The following is a 25,299-nucleotide window of genomic DNA, read 5'->3' as shown; positions in this document are numbered from 1 at the left end:
CGATAGCGGATCTCAACAGGGCCAGTTCAGAGCTCATCTGCTGCGTGCAGTGTAATTTAATTAATTCTCTCGCTCAAAGTATTTAACTTAGCCACGTCAAAATTTTATTATCAATACTTACCTGCGTGCTGAATGCACGTTTAAATTAAGAGCTTCTTCGGCCATCAGCCAAAGAAGCTATAAATTATTATGTAACTTGAAGTGGTGCGTTACTAGCCCAGCGGCTAGTCGGGATAGCGGATTTGATCAGGCGTTCCCTCAGCCGTCCGCACCGCGGCTTTATATATAAGAACACTGCGCGAGGAAGCAAGGCCCCAGTTCTCTCCAGACGCTGAATGACACGCCATCTGTGTCGGTAGTCGCGTCGCATCAGTGTATCTGCTACAAACAGCCTCGGGTGCCGTATTAAGTTACTAGAGATACGCGGAACCATGAAAACATTTCATGTGAAGTGTTAATTCTGGAATGATTTTTATTATCTAGCTTCCGTTTGCGTATTGTCGTATTTTCACGTGCCGTCGCGGGACAGACATTCTACCAAATATTTAGCGTGGCGTTTGATGAAGTATTTTCATCAAATTATGGCGAGCATTCTTTTAACATTTAATTCGGACATTTATAGTTGCATCAGCGCATTAGACTCTGAACTGCTCTGTTAGTTAGGTTGTAGGGATACTTGTGGTTTTTATCAGTGAATTTCAGAATATACTCAACTATTTTGGAAAACCGTTTTTGATTAGAAATCCCGGACAATCTCCTAATTCCTCAGAGCTATAAGCTGCAGCTATAAGAACATTCTCAGGTAAAGTGGGCACTAGGATATCTATTTACTGGCTCCAAGTTTTATTAAATCACTTTCTGGGGGCCACGAAGTAAATAGAGAGCCAGTGTTGAGAACGGCAAAAGACAGCATTAACAACATTCTAAAAGCTAGAAACTGATTCAACACGCAAGCGTTTATACAACAGTAGATTTATTCTTATTCCAACGCATCCGCCGCCCCACAATCTGCCGTAAGCAATGTTCTAGTCTTGTGCAGTTGTTATTCCTACTCTAAAAGTGTGACTACAGAGTTTCCATATCGTCTTGCTAAACGGAAGGTAACCTTTCGGATCTTCGCTCCGGTGTTGGTTGTTCAGATTAGCTATTGTCACTTTGACAGTTCAGAATCATATGTGCGTGCGTGTAGCTCCAACTGTTAAAGTGTGAAGCTGTTCTGGAAAGTAAATTCAAAATAGTGAAATATAAGAAATGCACTGATAGGCCCAAATATTATGACCGCTGCCCACCGCGTCACTGGATCCCGCCTGCGGGCACGTGACGCGGTAAGAAAAGTAAATAAGTGGAGCAGCCAAGGACGAGGGACCACCCTAGTGAAGATATGAGCTGCAAATGGGAAATCCATTGAGATAAGCAACTTTCGCAAAGGGTAGGTTATTATTACGCAGAGCCTGTGAACGAGTATCTCGAAAATGGCGAAGCTTGTCGAATGTTCATGTGCTAAGGTCGTGGACAGCTCAGTGGAACTACCACTAGGCACTAATTGTTGGGCGTCCACGACTCTTCACAGAACGTGAGATTCGGAGGTTTTGTCTACTCTGTAAAGTAGGATCGGTAGTGATCTGTGGCAACTCTGACAAAAGAGCGCAACACTGGTGCACGCACAAGTGTTTCGGAGCACTCCGTTCATCGTACATTGTTGAACATGGAGCTCTGCAGCAGACCACTCCTACGAGTTCACATGTTGACCCAACGATATGGTCAATTATGATTGCAGTGGGCCCGGGACCGTCGGGATTCAACAGTCGATCAATGGGAACGTGTGGGCTCTTCGGGTGTATCACATTTTTGCTACTCTAGGTTGATGGCCATCTCTACAAACACCGTCATCGAGGTAAACGGCGGCTCGAAACTAGCAGCGCGTCACGGACGCAGGCTGGTGGGAGCAGTATTTTAATATGGGTGAGATTCTCATGCGCTTGCATGGGATCTGGGGTAGTAAAGCCCGTCTCACACAGAGTAAGGTTCTCCGCAAATTTGCTAGATTGCGCGCATGGCTGCCCGCTAGCTGGTGGGTGTGACTGCTACCTCGCATTCTGAACCTGTCACACGGTGTATATGCCCCCATAAACGATCAAACATCTTGAACTTAACTATGCTTGCCTGATATTTGACCGTGTACGGCGCTGTTTGACGTGTTTGTGAAGCTTCTTAGACCGTGTCTCACGTGCTTGCGAGAAATTTTGATCGACGGGAAGTTTGACAACATGTGGGCTATACGTTCTCATGTTGTGATATTTTAATGAACTGTCATTAGAGGTTCAAGTAGAATCTGTGGCTCGATAAGAGCGAATTTGACAGACAAGCTTCCTCTTTTTCGAGGGCCTTAACGAGTTTTTGGAAGTTTCATTGTGCATTTGAAGAAAGTTGATGTAATCATCTGGTTCTGAGAGTATTAGGCCTATTTCCTTTAGCGGAATTTCACGGGTAAATATCTCGTTTTAAGCCATTGCCTGGACCAACGTATTGTTTTCTCCATCTTCTTTCAACATGGCACCAAAGTCAATGCCGGGGCTGCTTTGTCTGCGTTTGTGGCCATTCTCACTACAGTCAAAATATTCACGAACACAAACAACGTCTGCTTCTAAAGTGAGGTTACACTGACAAACATTGTTTGTGCGTGTACGGGGTGGCTTCGCAAATCCTCGATTAGGTAAGAGCTATTTTGTCAAACAAGTTTGATCGTTTACGGAGGCCTTCTGATTAGATTCGGAGGCTAGGAAATTTGATTCTTGCACGCCTTATACCTTCAATGTGTCAACTTCATGAGGAACTGCCTATCATTTCTCTAATGGTTATATTTATTGTGATTTTTAGGATTAAGCAACCTGTAGCAAAAACATCGGAAAGTTTGCAGTGAAAAATAGAGGTTGCTATGAATTTGCGTTTGTTGCATGCTAGGTCATATGTTGCTGCAAATGAAATGTAGCTAACACACTGAATTCTTATTTAAACTTCATAGGATATTGCTGTCTATCAACAGTCTCGAGTAAATTGATCGTAATTATATAAAGCGCTTCGTACTGAGCTCGAGCGCCAGCAAAAAAGCCAGAATAAAATATTCACAAAATTCATCATTGCTTGCAAACGGTTTCAGATATAGAAACAAGATTTGGCAAATGATAGTACGCAAATGGGAGAGTATTCCGCCATATCAGCAATGTTCGAAACTTCCACATCTACTGCGATATTTAAACGGCTACAGATTTTTGCAAAGAAATTATGTAATATTTAATCGCCATCGATAGCTGGTGAATCGAGAATTACTTTGAGTTTGGAACAACATTGGAGTAACGTTTCACTTTATTTTTATACCGAGAACGAACATTTTCATCAACTATTGACTTGTCTTTCCATCAGCTGCAGTTTTATGATTCTATCGCAACTTCAACTGCATTAAAATGTTAATGACATGAATATTTACGAACTCTCCCGTGTTTTTGGTGAAAGAAATAGATGATCGGAACGTGGAAACAAGGGAACTTAACGATTACTCAAAACTGTCCACTGATAACACCTCTCCACACAAAATTGAAGGTAATAAGAAATATGAAGAAAGAAAATCGACGCTTCTGTTGAAATTTTAATGGAATCCTATATCCAGAGTGTCTTTAATATTAAATTATGTGGATTGACACTGGCCGAAGAATTTCATTTCTGTATCTCAAGGATATTACAAATATGAGAACATTTAAATTTGCAAAATTCAATCAACTATCCACCAAGGTGTAAACAGATTAACTATATCTTTGACAAACTAAAAGTTGTTTGTAGTGAGAAATTACTATCCCTCACTCTGTATAGATGACATGCTATGTGCTGTTAATTGTTTTCATATTTCTTAGGTTATTGCGATATAGAAATAAAGTCCGTTGCCCAGGTTCAGTCCATATCATTCGCTATTAAAAATAGACTGGGACATAGGATTTCGCCTAAATTTCAAAAGAAGTAGCGATTTATTCCTCCAGACGTATCATCACTTTTATTTTTCTTCAGAGAAACGTTATCACTGATGAGTTTTGAGTAATACGTAAGAGCCCTTGTTGCCATATTAATCGGTTTCTTTCGCCAAAATACAGCTGATTTTGTAAGTATTCATCTCACTGACATTATAATGCAACTGAAATTGCGATAGAATCATAAATCATAACTGATGTAAAGATGTGTCAATATTTTATGAAAAATGCCCGTTCGCTGTATAAAAATAAAGTGAAATTTCTTCACACATATTGTTCTGAACCCACAGTAATTCTCGTTTCACCAGCTATTGAGAGCGCTAAAATGTTACATCATCTCACTGAAAAAATCTGTAATCGCATGACTATCCCGGTAGACATGGAAGTTCTGCATATTCATCATATGGCGAAATACTCATCTCAATGCACACTGCCATTTGCCAAAATCTTGTTTCGATATCTGAAACCGTTTGCAAGATACAAGGAATTTTCTGAATATTTCATTCTGGGTTTTTCGCTGGGGTGCGAGCTCGGGACAAAGCGCTTTACATACTATCTATTTCCTTACGACAGGTGACAGATAGCAATACCTTTCAGAGTTTAAAGAAAAAACTAATATGTTAGCTACATTTCATACTCAGCAACATATGACCTAACATGCACCAAACACAAATTCATAGCGACCCCTATTTTTCATTGCAAACTTTCTGAAATTGTTGCAGTAGTTTGCTTAACACTAAAAATCGCAGAAAATATGACCATTACTGAAATGATAGGCAGTTCATCATGAATATGATGAACGAAGCTGTAAGATGTGCGAGAGTCAAATTTTGATACCCAACAGTTTCTTTACAATCGTTCGAGAAAGATCGCAGTTTGGCCGGCGGGTTCGTGACGCTCTGTTTGGTCTCGAGAGTTAACTGGCGTTGCCTCAAGATTCCCCGCCCTGCAGGCTGTGACGTCAGTCACAAAACAAGACTTCCGATTGGCCAGCGCAGGTAGCATGCAGGGAACCCGACTAGGTCTCACAAGAAAAGTAGCACAGGACCCAGCGCAGGTAGCATGCAGGGAACCCGACTAGGTCTCACAAGAAAAGTAGCACAGGACCCATCACGAGAAACATGCACAGCTCCCTGCAGGGCAGCTGGCAAGCAGACGACAGAGCCCTCAAGGGGTTGTGGGATGGGCTTAATCGAAGACACGCTGACAACTGCGAACCACCTGCATCCGTTCGTGCTTGATGTTTACCCCGACGGTGATGTCATCTTTCAGCAGTATAACTGTCCGTGTCTCCCAGTCACAACCGTGCTGTAGTGGTTTGAGGAGCGTTGTAATGAACTCACGTTGCTGTCTCCAGCGGCCAGATTCTCCTGAGATAAATTGTATGGAACCCATATGGGTCGCTATCGCGCGCCACCACCACACACGCAAATCAGAGGCCCGTTATTTACGAGAATTACAGGACCTGTGCGTAGACATCTAATGCCACATACCTCCACAAACCTACCAACAAACCGCTGGATACCCGACACGCAGAATCAATTATGTACTTCGTTCTAAAGATGGACAAACGAGCTATTAAGCAGGGTCATAATGTTTTGGCTCATCAGTCTAAGCTTAACTCATTTTCAAAATTCTCAATGGTTTGTTCTATGGTTTTAACTGTGACTGGTTTTTGTGTATGGCACATGGAAAGTTGTTACTCACTCACTCACTGGTCATACCGGACTCGAGAGTCCATTACCGCAGCAACGTATTTTCGCCATCTGTCCCTGTCTTGGGCTATTTCCTTCCATTCACCTTCAATACCTAGGCTCCTCGAATCAGCCTTCATATTGTCCTCCCATCTACGCCTCGGTCTCCCCACAGGACGTTTTCCCTCTAAGTGCCCTACCAGTACTCTGCGCGCTGCCCTGCCCTCATCCATTCGAGCTACGTGACCCGCCCATCGCAGGTTAGGTGGTTTAATAATACTGATTACGTCAGGGCTTGAATAGAGTTCGTGAACCTCTTCGTTATGCAGTTTTCGCCTCTCTCCGCTAATGTCATCTCCTTTTGCTCCGAAACTTTTCCTCAAAATTTTGTTTTCAAATACTCGAAACGGCTTTTCATTTTGCACAGTGAGAGACCAAGTCTCACACCCATACAGCATAACTGGTAGAATAATAGTTTTGTTTTTTTTAATCTTTAAATTCCTAGACAATATCCGTGATTAAAGTAATCTATTCAGTGATAAGTAGCGCGCATTTCCCGCTCGTAATCTTTTCTTCAGTTCGGATTCAATCTCATTTCTCGAAGTGATGTCCACGCCTAGATATTTAAATGTGTTCACTTTTTCAAACTGCATGTCTCCAACTCTAAACATTTCCTGATCTACTGCTGTTGGCATTCTAGTAGTAACCAGGTATTTAGTTTCGTCTTCACATATCATTAGACCTACATCTTCACTAGCCTTGATTAACGCATTCACATTTGCTGTTACAGATTCTTTTCTATCGCTAATGATGTTTATATCATCTGCATACCCTAATATCTTAATATTTCCATTTAACTCCACACCCTCTGAATTATCTGCTGCCATTCGTACAATATATTCTAGGACTAAATAAAACAGGGCATCTTCCTGCTTAAGTCCGTTCTTTATTACAAATTCTCTGACTCCAATTTCCCCACGCGTACTCTACCTTTTCTGTTTTTCAAAGTCGCTTCTATAAGTCTAACATACTTCTTTGGTATTCCAAGTTCCAAAAGAATTCTGTACAATTTTGATTGCAATACTGAATAATATGCTTTTGTAACATCTATGAAAAGGTTATGAACTGGTTTATTGTATTCCCATTGCTTTCCCAAAATTTGACACAAGGTGAATATTTGGTCTATAGTTGATCTGTTCCTCCGAAAGCCAGCTTGGTAATACCCCACAATTTCATCTGCATATGTTGTAAGCCTGCTTAGCAGAATATTCGGGAAAATTTTGGAACATACTGGTAATAGCGATATCCCTCTATAATTACTACAATCCATTTTGTCGCCCTTCTTAAAAATTGGGATCAGAATCGACTCCTGCCACTCTTCAGGTATTATCTCTGAGTTCCATACTTTAGTTATCACTTTGTGAACTACTTCCACCAATTTCTGTCCCCCATTTTTAACTAATTCTGCAGTTATGCAATCTGATCCTGGTGCTTTATGGTTTTTCAATTTGTTGATTGCGTCTCTTACTTCCTTTAACGTTGGCTCAGGTATCTGGGTTCTGCTGTATGTATTTCGTACGCCTGCTCATTTTCTGCTTCCTGGTGTACATTTAATAGATGCTCAAAATACACCCTCCATTTACTTAATATAGCACTGGGGTCTGACAGTATTCCCCCGGCATCCACCCGAAGTGCATTTGTCCTAGCCTTGAACCCCTTCCTATACCCATTTATGTCTAGGTAAAGTTCCCTAATGTTTTTTGTTTTACTGTTTGTTTCCATTTTTTTAATCTGATTGTTCAAATAATCCCTCTTCTTTACCCGTAACCTACGACCAACTTCCCTTCTCATGTTCAAGAACTCCTCTCGTTTTCTGTCTCCCATTCTATCCCAATCTAATCGCGCTTTTTTCCTTTCCTCTACCAATTTCTTGCATTCCTCATCAAACCACGGTTTCCTCCTGTTCTTCTTAATTGTACCTATTGTGACCTTCGCTGCCTCTTTGATATTATTCCTAACAGTGATCCATTGTTTATTTACATCCTCATCTTGATCTTCGTGTGTCCTGAGAGCATCAATCATATCTGAAATTTCTATCATGTACCTTCTTCTAAAGTTTTCATCATTTAGCTTGTCAGTGTCGAACCTAACAAGTTGTGCATTGTGACACCTTGATGTTGCTGTAGATAGCCGTTGGTGAACTTTGGCAACTACAAGAAAATTATCTGAATCGCAGTCTGCTCCCCTGAAAGTCCTAACATTTTCTATACTGGCGTGCCATCTCCGATCTACAAGAACATGATCAATTTAGCTTCGGGTGTGTCCATCTGGAGAGACCCAGGTTGCTTTATGAATGTCCTTCCTTTTCAAATATGTGCTCTCAACAATCATGTCTTTTGAAACAGCAAAATTAACCACCCTTGTGCCATTATCATTCGAAATGTTATGCAAACTTTCTTGAATATGGAATATTGTTAGATACAAATTGTCTGAGGTTTAAAACTAATGAATGCTAACAGTGTTATTGAGGGAGCTCGCAGGTGGTTTGTTAATCTGATATTGTTTATTTGTGTGTTAAGAACTTCGTCAGTAGCTTTTAAGACCACACAGCCGGCAGTACTCCAGGAATATTATCTAACCAACCTCCGTCCGAAAAGGCCTTAGAAGGCCCAACAGTACCGATCATCCACCACTTCACAATCAGCCGATAGGCATCACTGGATGCTGATATGGAGGAGCACATGGTCAGCACACCGTTCTACCGGACGTTGTGTCTTCGTTACGAGAGCTGCCACTTCTCAGTCAAGCAGCTCCTCAATTGATATCTCAAGGGCTGAGTGCATTCTGCTTGCCAACAGCACTCGGCAGCCTGGACAGTCACCCGTCCAAGTGCTAGCCAAGCCCAACAGCACTTAACTTTGGTGATCTGCCAGGAACCGTTGCTACCACTGCGGCAAGGCCATTGGCAGGAATATTACATAGGTTGTTTTTATTCCATGCTGCAACGTTCAGACATGTATAAAATGCATGTTTGGCCATCAGCTCCTTTTACTTTAAACCCAAATATCAACCAGTTTTGGTCATGGGCCATCTTCACAGATAACGGTTGCAATTGTTTAAGCCACAACATTACATTTTTCATTACTTAAATAATGTGTAGAGCATGTCATGAATATCAGTACACGACACAGGACCTTTAGAAGCAAACATACTAATACGACGTGTACACAGAGCAGTGTCTCTCTTCAGTACTGCTCTGTGTACACTTGGTATTAGTATGTTTGCTTCTAAAAGCCCTGTGTCATATATTGATATTTATGACATGCTGTACACGTCATTTAAGTAATGACAAATGTAATTTTGTGGCTTAAACCCTTTTAACCCTTATCCTTGAAGATGGTCCGTGACTGAAACTGGTCGATATTTGGGTTTAAAATAAAAGCTGCTGATGGTCAAACACGCGTTTTATACACTCCTGGAAATGGAAAAAAGAACACATTGACACCGGTGTGTCAGACCCACCATACTTGCTCCGGACACTGCGAGAGGGCTGTACAAGCAATGATCACACGCACGGCACAGCGGACACACCAGGAACCGCGGTGTTGGCCGTCGAATGGCGCTAGCTGCGCAGCATTTGTGCACCGCCGCCGTCAGTGTCAGCCAGTTTGCCGTGGCATACGGAGCTCCATCGCAGTCTTTAACACTGGTAGCATGCCGCGACAGCGTGGACGTGAACCGTATGTGCAGTTGACGGACTTTGAGCGAGGGCGTATAGTGGGCATGCGGGAGGCCTGGTGGACGTACCGCCGAATTGCTCAACACGTGGGGCGTGAGGTCTCCACAGTACATCGATGTTGTCGCCAGTGGTCGGCGGAAGGTGCACGTGCCCGTCGACCTGGGACCGGACCGCAGCGACGCACGGATGCACGCCAAGACCGTAGGATCCTACGCAGTGCCGTAGGGGACCGCACCGCCACTTCCGAGCAAATTAGGGACACTGTTGCTCCTGGGGTATCGGCGAGGACCATTCGCAACCGTCTCCATGAAGCTGGGCTACGGTCCCGCACACCGTTAGGCCGTCTTCCGCTCACGTCCCAACATCGTGCAGCCCGCCTCCAGTGGTGTCGCGACAGGCGTGAATGGAGGGACGAATGGAGACGTGTCGTCTTCAGCGATGAGAGTCGCTTCTGCCTTGGTGCCAATGATGGTCGTATGCGTGTTTGGCGCCGTGCAGGTGAGCGCCACAATCAGGACTGCATACGACCGAGGCACACAGGGCCAACACCCGGCATCATGGTGTGGGGAGCGATCTCCTACACTGGCCGTACACCACTGGTGATCGTCGAGGGGACACTGAATAGTGCACGGTACATCCAAACCGTCATCGAACCTATCGTTCTACCATTCCTAGACCGGCAAGGGAACTTGCTGTTCCAACAGGACAATGCACGTCCGCATGTATCCCGTGCCACCCAAAGTGCTCTAGAAGGTGTAAGTCAACTACCATGGCCGGCAAGATCTCTGGATCTGTCCCCCATTGAGCATGTTTGGGACTGGATGAAGCGTCGTCTCACGCGGTCTGCACGTCCAGCACGAACGCTGGTCCAACTGAGGCGCCAGGTGGAAATGGCATGGCAAGCCGTTCCACAGGACTACATCCAGCATCTCTATGATCGTCTCCATGGGAGAATAGCAGCCTGCATTGCTGCGAAAGGTGGATATACACTGTACTAGTGCCGACATTGTGCATGCTCTGTTGCCTGTGTCTATGTGCCTGTGGTTCTGTCAGTGTGATCATGTGATGTATCTGACCCCAGGAATGTGTCAATAAAGTTTCCCCTTCCTGGGACAATGAATTCACGGTGTTCTTATTTCAATTTCCAGGAGTGTACATTACTTGACGGCCGTTGATAGTAACCTTCCAAAAATGAAATTTAGACACTCCGATAGGAACACATAGGGATTTTGTACTGTATATACGAGGGCTCTTCGAAAAATATGTTCCGATCGTCGTAAAGTGAAAACCAATGTGGAAATGAAGTCTTCCAAAGATGTGCTGGGTAGCGTCTCTAGTATGCCCATTGATCGCGGAACGTTGCTCTTTTCAGTTCTGAGTGCACAGTGAGGACATCAAGTTGCCTAGAAAATAGTGTGTTCCCTAAGTATGACGACCTGGTGAGAGATTTCGCCTGATGTCATGCAGCCCACATAACATAACTGTCACACGTTTCGTTCGTCACGACACGTCGCAGCCGCACTCTGCGGTAATGAAGATACTCCTGCAGCCTTTCGATAGGAATTGTTTGGTCACCCACAACACAGACCTTAATTGTCTCGTCCTGAGTTTCATTCCTGCTCACATGAAGCACTGGCTATGAAGCCAAAGTTTTGGCACAGACAACGAGCTGTAGACGAGCGAGAATTGTCGGAAAGCACTGGCGGCTGCCTTCTATGAAGAGGATACTGGAAAGTTAGTACAACGCTATGACAAATGTCGAAGTCGGAGAGGCGATTATGTTGAGAGGTAGCTGCACAGTGTAGCTAACTATTGCAAATAAAACAGTTTTGATTTTCACAGTAGTTTCCATTTCGCGACCCATCGGAACTTTCCGAATAGCCCTCATATAATGGAATGTAGAGTGATTTTACGGCTCATCGGCGACGAATTCAGTGAAGACGGAACAGTACTTCATACGGACACGAATGGACAAAGAAATTGACGCGACGTTTTCAAGGAAATCATCCTGGCACGAGGCAGTGTGGTGAGACTTTTGTCTGCCGACCCGCAAACAAGCCCGAGACAAAACTGTTGCTGTGCCACTAGGTTTTGATAGCTGCGTGCACACGGGTGACAAAATCGTCACTCTCCGTGCATTCTCCGCTTCCCATTTGTTTTCCAATTACAGACACAGTGACACGCAAACATGGCATCAACGGCTTCCCACGCGTGACTGTGCACGTAGGCGATTTCGATTATGTATTATTATAGGAGAAGTGGAGAAAAGACCAGCACGTTCCGGCAAAAAATTGACGGATTATTCGGACATAAACATGAAAAGAAAAGAATTTGAAGAAATTAGTCGAATAATATTTTCAAATGTTTGCGACAATTTGTGTTCAGCTGGACAGACAATCTCAAGCTCTTTCGAAAATATTTAAAAAATTCTTTTGACACCGAAGTTTATGAAACATTGTGTAAAACTTATTGGCCTGTCACTCCAAAGGGGGTGTGTGTACTACTCTTTTTTATATTATCTTTCACCATTCATGTGTTCGCAAAATCCGTATCGACAAATGACCATTGGACTTCAGAAAACGTTTTGTCATATTTCTTGAGTGCACGTCTCTTTTCTAGTGTAGCGTGACAATGACCGAAATTTTAAATCACCCTTACAAGAATCAACTGTGCTCGCTAGCCCTAAATGTGTATGATCAGGAGGAGATACGAAACCTGCTCTTCCCGCTCAGCAAGTGATGAACAGGGTGATCAAAAAGTCAGTATAAATTTGAAAACTTAATAAACCACGGAATAATGTAGATAGAGAGGTAAAAATTGACACACATGCTTGGAACGACATGGGGTTTTATTAGAACCAAAATAAAACAAAGTTCACAAAATGTCCGACAGATGGCGCGTGAAAGAACTCATGCGCGCGTCGTTTGGTGATGATCGTGTGCTGAGCCGCCACTTTCGTCATGCTTGGCCTCCCAGGTCCTCAGATCTCAGTCCGTGCGATTATTGGCTTTGGGGTTACCTGAAGTCGCAATCGTATCGTGATCGACCGACATCTCAAGGGATGGTGAAAGACAACATCCAACGCCAATGCCTCACCATAACTCGGGACATGCTTTACGGTGCTGTTCACAACATTATTCTTCGACTACAGCTATTGTTGAGGAATGACGGTGGTCATATTGAGCATTTCCTGTGCTTTGTCTTACTTTGTTATGCTAATTATTGCTGTTCTGATCAGATGAAGCGCCATCTGTCGGACATTTTTGAACTTTTGTATTTTTTTGGTTCTAATAAAACCCCATGTCATTCCAAGCATGTGTGTCAATTTGTACCTCTCTATCTACATTATTCTGTGATTTATTCAGTTTTCAAATTTATACAGACTTTGTGATCACCCGGTACCTTAACCAGTGATTGGTAAACAAAGTAGAAACATGAAGGTAAGTAGCAGCATTTCTTTTCGACGTTAAGGCTCACAATACACTGATGAAGAAAAACATTATGACGATTGTCCACCGCGAGGCTGAATGCCTCCTGGCGGTATTGCGGGCACGTGACGCAGTAAGGAACGAATTCTAGCGGAAGAGAGGCGAATGGGCAGTCATTATAGCGAAAATACGGGCCGCAAATGTGGAAATCCATTGATATAAGCGGTTTAGACAAAGGGCACATTGTTGTGGCGCTGCGGCCGGAAACCGCTGGAGCCTGATCAACATATCTGCAAAACACTGATGGGTGCATCATCCATAGTTGGCTTACTGCTGGTTCGAAATCTGTTTCTCTCTTGAATATACAGACCTTTGGAATGAATAATTGCTAGTATTTCGCTTCCCGTCCGAATAGGCGATGGTTTCTATGTTGCTTAATTGGAGCGATGGTGGTGTATATATTTTAAAGTACCCGGCGACCCCACCAAACAATGTCTCTTGTTGACCACAGTCAACTCCAAATTGGAGAGCAACGAAGTACAATGCCTAGCACTGAAAGCACGATTATTACTGATACGAACGTACAGATAGACTAGAACTGACTTGCTGGTCGAAGAGTGCTGCTGTTTATATTGTCGCAGAGGAAGCTGAGTAGCACAGTCACTGTAGGGTAGTGGTTGCATGGAGGGTTGAAGTAAAATTTTAATTTCTATATTTGATTCGAGTACATTCTAGAAGTACCCACCAAAAAAATGGTTCAAATGGCTCTGAGCACTATGGGACTTAACAGCTATGGTCATCAGTCCCCTAGAACTTAGAACTACTTAAACCTAACTAACCTAAGGACAGCACACAACACCCAGTCATCACGAGGCAGAGAAAATCCCTGACCCCGTAGAAGTACCCAAAAATATCAAGAATCATTGTACTGGAATGTTCTGTAACTGTATATATACCGCATGTGTTCTGACTGGAGGCAGTTCGCTCTGCACTCTTGTATGTGCAAGTGCTGAATAAACCTTCGTTACGTGATGTTAGTGTTCGTCATTCATCTAATTACACCTTCTTTACGTGACAATATGAACATCGAATATTCCAGAATAGACAAGTATTAGAAACTTCGAGAACCTTCTAGAAATGATAAACATTAAACAACAAATGTCTGCTGGTCATGGGATTTGAAATGGCAACCGGCAACACACTCGTCAATAACACTAACCGCTGCTCCACAAGGTGTGCAGCACAGTTCGCAACAAGATACGCTGTACAATACACAGAGAAATGACGCGGTATTAATGAGCATTACCCGCTGTTGTTACACTGTATTTTTCTTATCTTTTCTCTCAATGAATTTCGTTATTGTTACCAAGCACTGTTTTTACGAAGTTTTGATAATTTATAAATGCAGGGACGCTTCTACGCCTTGTCCAGCGATTTCTCATTTTCTAACGCCACAGACTGTACTTTCTTTCAGAAATTATCACAAAAATGCGTGAGCCAAATGTTCAACGTTTTTAGACGTATTCTCTGCTCGCGACACTTAAGGCCCGTCACCAATATCTTTCCTTATTGGGAATTCTTGCAACTCGTACTTCGGCGAAAATTGAGCCCATGTGCTTTTTCTCCAATGTTGCTGACTTTGTTGTTTTTGGTATACTTTCCTCTGTTCTTCTACATCTACGTGACTACTATGCAATTCACAATTAAGTGCTTGCCCGAGGGCTCATCCAACCACCTTTCTGATCTGAAACAAAATAAAATAATCAGATATTAGTGTACTGGAAATACAATCTGGACTCGCCAGTGGGTCTGATCCCCTTGCAGTGTTGGGGCGCAGTATCCTTGTGTTCAGGATGGGGAAGTGCGGCTCTGTAACGTTCCAAACTTTCCTCGAAAATCACGAGCCAGTTGCTCGAATCTTCTCCCAGTGGTAAGGTATTTAGTTTACACGACAGAGTTCTGCCGTCAGCAAATTCCCCTGTTGGGAACCAGAACCGTGGCGGCTAGGTGCGTGGAGTGTAGTTAGTGTAGGACCACGTTCTCACCTACGCGCCTGTCGGCGTTCGAGACTGTCACGCCAAGCGTCTGCGTGTACATGCTGAAACACGCGCGCCAGTGCGCACGCAAGAGTGACGTGTAGAGTTTCCTCAGTTCTGAAGTCTTGCGTGCCGTGGGTGCGGCGAGCACGTTAGTTGTAGCCGCGTTCCGTGCGAAAACTGAACAAGCAAGTACTATTATCAGCACTACAGCAGTAAGGGTGTTGCAGCTATGTTCATGGACATAAAAAACACATGTTCCTTGGGTTAAGGAGTACAATTACCATCACAATTATATTTCTTTGACTATAGAACTGCAACACAATAACCCAGTTATCGAAACTACACATATCAAAACAAATTTTGCATCACCCCGGTTCCCAGAACTCCTGAAGACAGACGTTGACTGTGGATATTGTATCACAGACACAGTCCCTTTGACTGTTCAGAGATGTCACCTAACACGCCCAAAGATGTAAACAACCATGCATGAGCAGCGCCCGTTAGACAGAGGGGGTCCGACAGCCGATCAGTTCCAGTCATTCCACCAGGATGGAGGCACACGGCTCGTGTTGTCTGCAGTTCAACCATGCCTAGACGGCCAATACCGCGGTTCGATCGCGTTCGCATTGTTACTTTGTGCCAGGAAAGGCTCTCAACAAGGGAAGTGTCCAGGCGCCTCAGAGTGAATGAACCAAAGCGATGTTGTTCGGATATGGAGGAGATACAGAGAGACAGGAACTGTCGATGACATGCCTCGCTCAGGCCGTCCAAGGGCTACTACTGCAGTGGGTGACCACTACCTACGGATTATGGCTCAGAGGAACCCTGACAACAAAGCCACCATGTTGAATAATGCTTTTCGTGCAGCCACAGAACGTCGTGTTACGACTCAAACTGTGCACAATAGGCTGCATGATGCGCAACTTCACTCCCGACGTCCATGGCGAGGTCTATCTTTGCAGCCACGACACCATGCAGCGCGGTACAGATGGGCCCAACAACATGCCGAATGGACCGCTCAGGATTGGCATTACGTTCTCGTCAGCGATGAGTGTCGCATATGCCTTCAACCAGACAATCGTCGCAGACGTGTTTGGAGGCAACCCGGTCGGGCTGAACGTCTTGGACACACTGTTCAGCGAGTGCAGCAAGGTGGAGTTTTCCTACGGTTTTGGGATGGCATTATGTGGGGCCGACGTACGCCGCTGGTGGTCATGAAAGGCACCGTAACGGCTGTACGATACGTGAATGCCATCCTCCGACCGATAGTGCAACCATATCAGCAGCATATTGGCTAGGCATTCGTCTTCATTGACGACAACTCGCGTCCCCATCGTGCACATCTTGCGAATGACTTCCTTCAGGAAAACTACATCGCTCGACTAGAGTGGCCAGCATGTTCTCCAGACATGAACACTATAGAACATGCCTGGAATAGATTGAAAAGAGCTGTTTATGAATGACGTAACCCACCAACCACTCTGAGGGATCTACGCCGAATCGCTGTTGAGGAGTGGGACAATCAGGACCAACAGTGCTTTAATGAACTTGTGGATAGTATGCCACGACGAGTACAGGCATGCATCAATGCAAGAGGATGTGTTACTGGGTATTAGAGGTACCGGTGTGTACAACAATCTGGACCACCACCTCTGAAGCTCTCGCTGTATGGTGGTACAACACGCAATTTGTGGTTTTCATGAGCAATAAAAAGGGCGGAAATGATGTTTATGTTGATCTCTGTTCCAGTTTTCTGTACAGGTTCCGGAACTCTCCTAACCGAATTGATGCAAAACTTTTTTTGATATGTGCATTTAAGAATGATTTATTGCCGGATATCAGCAAGGAGAAAATCAGTTGGAACTACACTGTTATGAAGAAGAGCATTTATTCAGTGGAACGTGTTACAGTTGCTCTCGGATTTTAGGAACGGGTCACTTGCTCAAATATTTAAATTTTACCACAGTCGCTTTCACATCGTCGCTGTCTCATATAATTCCCAAGACATGCAAAGTACTTTGGGATGCATGCGGCCAAAGTTCATGAAGGTAAATAATTATAAGTAATGAGTATTGTATTAACATTTTTTGTTTAAGAGATTGTTGAAAATTATATGGAAGAAAATTCAGACAGACGTCCAAGTAAATTTTTTAGTCACATCACTGCTTAAAAGCAAGTAGAAAGCCTCGCCATTGTTAATTCTCTGTGGTCAAATATTTACGATATTGGTCGTTAGATCCGTTAGGGGAAATCGAGCCTTGATCTGGAACAGGAGTGTGAGACCGCTGAAGATGTAGAAGGAGACGAAGGAGATCAAAGGTGTTGAAATATAGAACGGTGCTGGTAACAGACTTTACACCTAGTATTGTCACACTGTTTAGTGAAAGTTTTCAGCAACGCTTGGAACCTTTTGATGCACGTTAAATAAAAGAAAGTTGTAGTACGACAAAGTTGGTACATAGATGTAATCGAGAGACCTGCCGCTACGTTTACGGTTAAAAACTTGTTTCAGTTACTCTCTAAATGAGCTTCGTAAGCTTTCTATCACTCTTCCTTTTCTTTAATAAAATTACGGTTGGCTTCCCATACGCGATCAGTTTATCATAAGCTCCAGTCTTTAAATTCTAATTTATATAGTCTCTGGATCTCTCTTTCAACAAGTAGTGTTGCTCTTTGTACATATTTATAAATTCTGTCAAAATGTCCTACGTCGAACAATGGGAATCCGCCACGATCGTGTCGCATACTGTAGCTTACTGATAGCAATCTTCAAAAGAGTACATCACTATCCCGTCGGGTACTGTAGGCAACTGACAGAAGAAATCACAAAGAGCGCACACACACACAACAAGGTGACGCGGCTGGCGTGTTTTTCTAAAATGCGCTAGCTGGCGAAGGTAAGAGTAGTGATAGGCAAATTCCTAAAAATAATGATAAATATTGTATCGATATTTATGAAAGATATCGATATTATCGAGACATAAATATCTATATTTCGATGTAGCAGACGATATTTTCAATATGTACAGGAATTTAAGAAAAGTCGATCGAAGTCACAGAAATGATTAGTAAATATTTAAAAATTGACAAATACCTTACTACATTTAATATTAACCAGTAAAAGACACACAGTGTACTATAAAATCACTTATTTAAAAAAACCAAATTAATGAAACCAAGAATCATCACCGATAACCACTAATAGAACTCTCTGTTTAATATGTACGCCTGTCAGTATGTTTCTTTTATGTAGCACAACCAAGCTACTGTTTTGGACGAAACACAAGAAGCTTGCCACATTAAGTATTTTTGAGTAATTTCTGGCAAAACAGGTGTGTACTGACGACTAAACATTTCAGAAAACAGAGTCAATTATGTATTAAATACAAGTGCAGTAATTTGTGAGATTTTTGTGCAGAGAGTGCGTTATTTTTACAGTGCGTCTATTTTTTCTTGATCCAGGCAGTCAGGGGTAAGAGAAGCGCACATTCTGCCTCATAGTTGGGAGCAGGAAGTGGATGAGTTCCACCATCTCGTACAGTGCAGTCACGAAATGTGTGCATTTTGCACGTTGTACCTGTCATTTGGAGTGGTAGAAATGACAAACGGGAGTAACAAGATTTCGTGAATCTGATGCTCATTTGTCGTACTGAACATGAAATAAAATTAAGCCCATTGTAAGACATTTACTGACAGACTGCAAAGATTGGTAGCAGTTCGAATGGGTAAGAAACCTGCTAGTGAGAACTATAGTGCATGTGCATCAAGAGAAGACAGACAATAAAAATATTGCTTCCGATATGGAGTATCAAATATCCATTAATCGTAATACCAGAAGTGTAAATATTGCCTTTATATATCGTTACTATTTTGAAGAAATATCGATATTCTGATATATCGATATTTTTTGCCCATCCCTAGGTACGGGGCACATCTGACCGCACATCTGCATGCTTACCTGAGAGTGTATTCAGACTGGCATTCTTGCGCTCGGATCTCTATGGTTTGTCTTAAAACACGCTGTTAGGTGTCCGTGTAAAGACCCCTAAACAGAGAGGACTGCATAATAGGTGTAAAACAAAGCGTAGGGCTATAGATATAAAGACGCTGGATGAAACGCGTTTGGCTGTCAAAAGAGCAATGCGTGAAGCTTTCAGTGACTACCGTCGCAGAATATTGTCAAATGGTCTTGCAGAAATTGCGTGGACGTCCGTTTCGGTCGTACGAGGAAGTGCAAGAAGAATAGATGCGGTTGTGGATGCTTCAGCGGCCGATCCCGTTCTACGAAACAGGAATTGATCATCTCGTTTCCCAGCGGGATAAATGTCTTGGGGCATGTGGTGGTTACTTTTGAGTCGAACCATTCCGTCGTTCATTTGTGGGGGTGTTCGGTTTTCATTTGGCTGTCCCTTATATTAGCATTATCTGCCAGGTTGACAACGTGAACAGCAAGCACTTCCTGTGGCATACTTGAAATTAACTTCCCCTCCGCCAGTCGCTCTCCATGCAAGGTAACATGCAGAGCGCTCCCTCGAAGAACGACACAGTTCGTCACGCTTATGTTTACTAAGCTCGAGAACGCTACATCGAGTTCGTCAAACTACAGTGGCAGATGCTATCAGACCACCGCCGTAGTCTGCGGTGAGGTTCGCTGTTGACATTGCTAGACCTTACGTTCCAAGACGAGTCCTGCCACGTGTTACTTCCTCACACGTACAGCTAACGAAACGACCACGAGGAGAAAAAGAGAGCTCTTTACTCACACGAAGTGTTGACTACAATTGACAACGGATTTCAAATTGATTCCGTATTTGTCACTTATAATCCGTCTTGATTGCAAAAATGTTTATTCACATGACCGGTTTCGGTTCCTCTAGAACCATCTTCAGATCTGCAATTTCGGTTACAGGAGTAACCCGTCCACACTCAGCAACCTTCACATGCTGCGTCACATTCAGTGAAGGTTGGTGAGTGTGGACGGGTTACTCCTGTAACCGAAATTGCAGATCTGAAGATGGCTCTAGAGGAACCGAAACCGGTCATGTGAATAAATATTTTTGCAATCAAGACGCATTATAAGTAATAGTGTATAAAAAGTGACTGCGTTATCCCTGCAGACATTATGTCTGCTTTTGCAAAGATTCCGTGTTTCTAGACGGTTTTTGACACTGTACCACAAAAGCCACTTGTAGTGAAACTGCGTGCTTATGGAATATCGTCTCAGATATGTGACTGGATTCGTGATTTCCTGTCAGAGATGTCACAGCTCGTACTAACTGACGGAAAGTCATCGAGTAAAACAGAAGTTTTTTCTGGCGTCCCCCAAGGTAGTGTTATATGCCCCCTGCTGTTCCTTTTGGGAGACAATCTGGGCATCCGCTTTAGGTTGTTTGCAGATGATGCTTGGGTTTATCGTCTTGTAAAGTCACAGAAGATCAGAACAAATTGTAAAACGATTTAGAAAAGATATCTGATCGTGCGTAAACTGGCAATTGACCCTAAATAATGAAAAGTGTGAGGACATCCACATGAGTGCTAAATGGAACCCCTTAAACTTCGGTTACACGATAAATCAGTCTAATCTAAAGGCAGTAAATCCAACTGAATACATAGGAATTAAAATTACGAACAACCTAAATTGGAAGGAACACGTAGAAAAAAATGTTGTGGAGAAGGCAAACCAATGACTGCGTTTTATTGGCAGAACACTTGGAAGATGTAGCATATCTACTAAAGAGACTGCATATACTAAGCTTCTCCGTCCTCTTTTCGAGTACTGCTGCGCGGTGTGGGATCCGTACCAGTTAGCATTAACGGGGTACATCGAGAAAGTTCAGAGGAGCGCAGCGCGTTTTGTATTATCTCGAAATAGGAGATAGAGTGTCATTGTAATTATACAGTAGTTGAAGTGGATCCTATTAAAACAACGTCGTTTTTCTTTGCGGCGGAATCTTCTCACGAAATTTCAACCACTAATTTTCTCCTCCGAGTGCGAAAATATTTTGTTGACACCAACCTACATAGAGAGAAAGGATCGTCATAGTAAAACAAGGAAAATCAGAGCTCGAACTGAAAGATATAGGTGTTCGTTTTATCCCCGTGCTGTACGAGATTGGAATAATAGAGAATTATTCTGAAGGTAGTTCGATGAACTCTCTGATAGATCTTTAAGTGTGATGTGCAGAGTATGGGCGCAGTTCTGTGACCAAATGCCAATCGCCACAGATGAACTTCGGAACCAAGTGAATGCAACATGAATGGCTATACCAAAGGAGCCATTCGCGCCTTATACGTGTCGATGCCTTCAAGACGAGTTATTAGGGGCCCATGGAGGACCCCGTACCTACTAGGCAACAATACACATGCCAAATCGAGATGACTGAAATGCTAATCATTTCAGCAGAACATACTAATGTACACTACTGGCCATTAAAATTGCTACACCACGAAGATGACGTGCTACAGACGCGAAATTTAACCGACAGGAAGAAGATGCCGTGATATGAAAATGATTAGCTTTTCAGAGCATTCACACAAGGTTGGCGCGCGGTGGCGACACCTACAACGTGCTGACATGAGGAAAGTTTCCAACCAATTTCTGATACCCAGATAGCAGTTGCCGGCATTGCCTGGTGAAACGTTGTTGTGATGCCTCGTGTAAGGAGGAGAAATGTTTACCATCACGTTTCCGACTTTGATAAAGGTCGGACTGTAGGCTATCGCGATTGCGGTTTATCGTATCGCGACACTGCTGCTCGCGTTGGTCGAGATCCAATGACTGCTAGCAGAATATGGAATCGGTGAGTTCAGGGGGGTAACACGGAACGCCGTGCTGGATCCCAACGGCCTCGTTTCACTAGCAGTCGAGATGACACGCATCTTATCCGCATAGCTGTAACGGATCGTGCAGCCACGTCTCGATCTCTGAGTCAACAGATGGAGACGTTTGCAAGACAACAACCATCTGCACGAACAGTTCGACGACGTTTGCATCAGCAGGGACTATCAGCTCGGAGACCATGGCTGCGGTTACCCTTGACGCTGCATCACAGACAGGAGCGCCTGCGATGGAGTACTCAACAACGAACCTGGGTGCACGAATGGCAAAACGTCATTTTTCTTCGGATGAATCCAGGTTCTGTTTACAGCATCATGATGGTTGCATCCGTGTTTCGCGACATCGCGGTGAACGCACATTGAAAGCGTGTATTCGTCATCGCCATACTGGCGTATCACCCGGCGTGATGGTATGGGGGGCCATTAGTTACACGTCTCGGTCACCTCTTGTTCGCATTGACGGCACTCTGAACAGTGGACGTTACATTGGAGATGTGTTACGACCCGTGGCTCTACCCTTCATTCGACCCCTGCGAAACCCTACATTTCAGCAGGATAATGCACGACCGCAAGTTGCAGGTCCTGTACGTGCCTTTCTGCATACAGAAAATTTTCGACTGCTGCCCTGGCCAGCACATTCTCCAGATCTCTTACCAACTGAAAACGTCTGGTCAATGGTGGCCGAGCAACTGGCTCGTCACAATACGCCAGTCACTACTCTTGATGAACTGTGGTAATCGTGTTGAAGCTGCATGGACAGCTGTACCTGTACACGCCATCTAATCTCTGTTTGACTCAATGACCAGGCGTATCAAGGCCGTTATTACAGAGAGAGGTGGTTGTTCTGGGTACTGATTTCTCAGGATCTATGCACCCAAATTGCGTGAAAATGTAATCACATGTCAGTTCTAGTATAATATATTTGTCCAATGAATACCCGTTTATCATCTGCATTTTAATGGCCAGTGGTCGACATGTCCTGTCAATATGAGCGGCCTATCTCTAGTCGTTCAAGGTGTTCTCTTTTTTTTCTGAACATGAGTGTGTAGAAGCGGAGCAGAGACGATTAGGGGATCATTCTAGGGACGATACAGGTCGAAAACAGAGACAGCCACTGGCACAGGCGACTTTGACAATGCAAAGGTTGTTATGGCTTGGCGCCAGGAAACTAACGTCTCGGAATCGGCGAAGAGCTGTCGGGTGTTGGCGTGCTACTGTAGTCAGCATTATGTAAAATGTATGAAGGACGATGAAAACACTAGTAGACGACGAGGTGTTGGACGTTCGTCCCTCATCGTGGAAAGCATGATAGGCGGCGATCTGAGAACAATGCCCGTGCAGGCACAAGTTTTTCGGACCACACCGTTCACCGCGTATTGTTGAACGTGGAGATCCGCTGCAGACGACTCCTAGGTGTTCCCGTCCGTACCCAACGATATCGTCAATTACGAGTGCACTGAGACTGGACTCTGCAGCAATGGGACCGTGTTGCCTGATCAAATGAATCACGTTTCCTGTTACACCAGGTCGATGGTAGTGTCCGGTTACGCCGTCTTCAAGGCGAACACCTGCCCGAAACATGCACCGGGTCTTGGATGCAGGCCGGTGAGGGCAGCATTATGTTATGGAGGACATTCACCTAGTCCGCCATGGGATCTGTGGTAGTAATCGAAGCCACCAGATACCTGTGGACGTCGTGGACTTCATTGCGGACCGTCTGCATCCCTACATGTTACACGACAAAACTGTATGACTGTGATTACAATATCGTACACAAAATGTGCTGTAGCTTAAAAGATATTAAAAACAAAATGTGGCTTTTCTTTTGCAAAAAAAAAAGCTTTGGTATAGATTACCTTTGTAATATTGTGAAGCAAAATTGTTTTATAACATGCAAAATTAATCTGATCCATTCAACGTATAGTCTGTTCACGAACAGAAGAAATACTGAGAAGCAAAATTGTAATATCACATGTAAAACTAATGTGATCCATACAATGTACAAGTATAGTCTGTTTACGAAGAGAAGAACGAAGGCTCCCTAGTTCTGAATCGGCTAAGTCCGTCGACACGTATAGTCTGTTGACGAAGAGAAGAACGAAGGCTCCCTAGTTCTGAATCGGCAAAAGTCGGTCGACTTCAGCCCACCCATGTTTTGTGGTTGGCCACTGCTAACTTCAGCGATCTAGTAAAGAACTTTGTGTATGTAGCCACTGCGACGTGATTGTTGTGCCGTGTTCTATTGCTTCGCACTTTAATACGTATCTGTTGATGAGTGACAAAGCGGTTACTGGCCCATCGCGGGAAGCGTTAGATATCCTACACTTTCAGCTCCTCGGTGTAGCGCAAACGGTAGTTCTTTAGGGAGTGAAGCAAGAAAATAATAATGCTGCTGAATGTTGCGAGCAGGAGAGCAAGAATAAAGTGTTGCTCCACCCTCCCTCAGAGTCGATGAGACTAACAGTGACGTGCACACAGAAGCAAGCTTCAGCACTGTGAGAAAAATTAGGAAATTTTGCGGAGTTAATACTGGGAAACCACCGGAAGCTTCTGGCAAAATGGATATAAAGTTCAATTTAAATTCAAGTAACCTTCCATTAGGAATGTGGCTTCACTCAACGACTGTGATATGTCTTTCAAATTATAGAGCACAGCAGTCAGTCGTCCTTTTCTTTCAGGTTTTATTCGGCAAATCTAGATTTCGGTCAGTGCTTAGCCATTACCAATGCACTGTTTCGTGTTATCAGTGCATGTCCAAGTACATCAGTCCCTTGCTGTGTGACAGAAGCCCTTGATTTAACTCTCCACACATGTGCGCGGGGTCGTCCGTCAGTCGTCCTTTTCTTTCAGGTTTTATTCGGCAAATCTAGATTTCGGTCAGTGCTTAGCCATTACCAATGCACTGTTTCGTGTTATCAGTGCATGTCCAAGTACATCAGTCCCTTGCTGTGTGACAGAAGCCCTTGATTTAACTCTCCACACATGTGCGCGGGGTCGTCCGTCAGTCGTCCTTTTCTTTCAGGTTTTATTCGGCAAATCTAGATTTCGGTCAGTGCTTAGCCATTACCAATGCACTGTTTCGTGTTATCAGTGCATGTCCAACTACGTCAGTCCCTTGCTGTGTGACAGAAGCCCTTGATTTAACTCTCCACACATGTGCGAGGGAACGGCCGTTGTCCATCGCGTTCTCATATGATGACAGTCACTTTGGACATACCCTAGATCAAGAAAAATATCATATCACAGGAGAGACTGGTCTTTTTCAAAACATAGAAAAAGGAAAGCCTCAAAATAAGTAAAAAACATCACGTACTTCGACTATCGAATATTTTGCAGTATTACAAACGCAAAATTAGAAAAGTTTTAGACATATTTCGTGTCGTTCCATTAGCTCCGATATTTCCGTTATAAATGATTAACTTCAGTTGTCAAAAGAAGTCACATAATCGGAACTCGTCGATGAGCGGTCAGGAGAATGAGAGAATCACGTATTTTTGTCCTAGTCAAGGTTCTAGTGAAGAAGACTTGCCCGTTACCTTCCTCCGA

At 43.7% G+C, this 25,299-nt stretch overlaps 1 protein-coding gene across 2 annotated transcripts in view; it reads left to right on the top strand.

The window, feature by feature from the left end:
- The window catches only part of LOC124788095 (alanine--glyoxylate aminotransferase 2, mitochondrial-like), a 165,096-nt gene that overhangs the window by 8,797 nt on the left and 131,000 nt on the right, over positions 1-25,299 (top strand). The window lies entirely within an intron of this gene.

This window comes from Schistocerca piceifrons, chromosome 3 (genome assembly GCF_021461385.2).
Source record: "Schistocerca piceifrons isolate TAMUIC-IGC-003096 chromosome 3, iqSchPice1.1, whole genome shotgun sequence".
Taxonomy (NCBI): domain Eukaryota; kingdom Metazoa; phylum Arthropoda; class Insecta; order Orthoptera; family Acrididae; genus Schistocerca; species Schistocerca piceifrons.
Note: the sequence above shows the minus strand (reverse complement) of the source record. Positions and strands in the feature narration are given on the sequence as shown.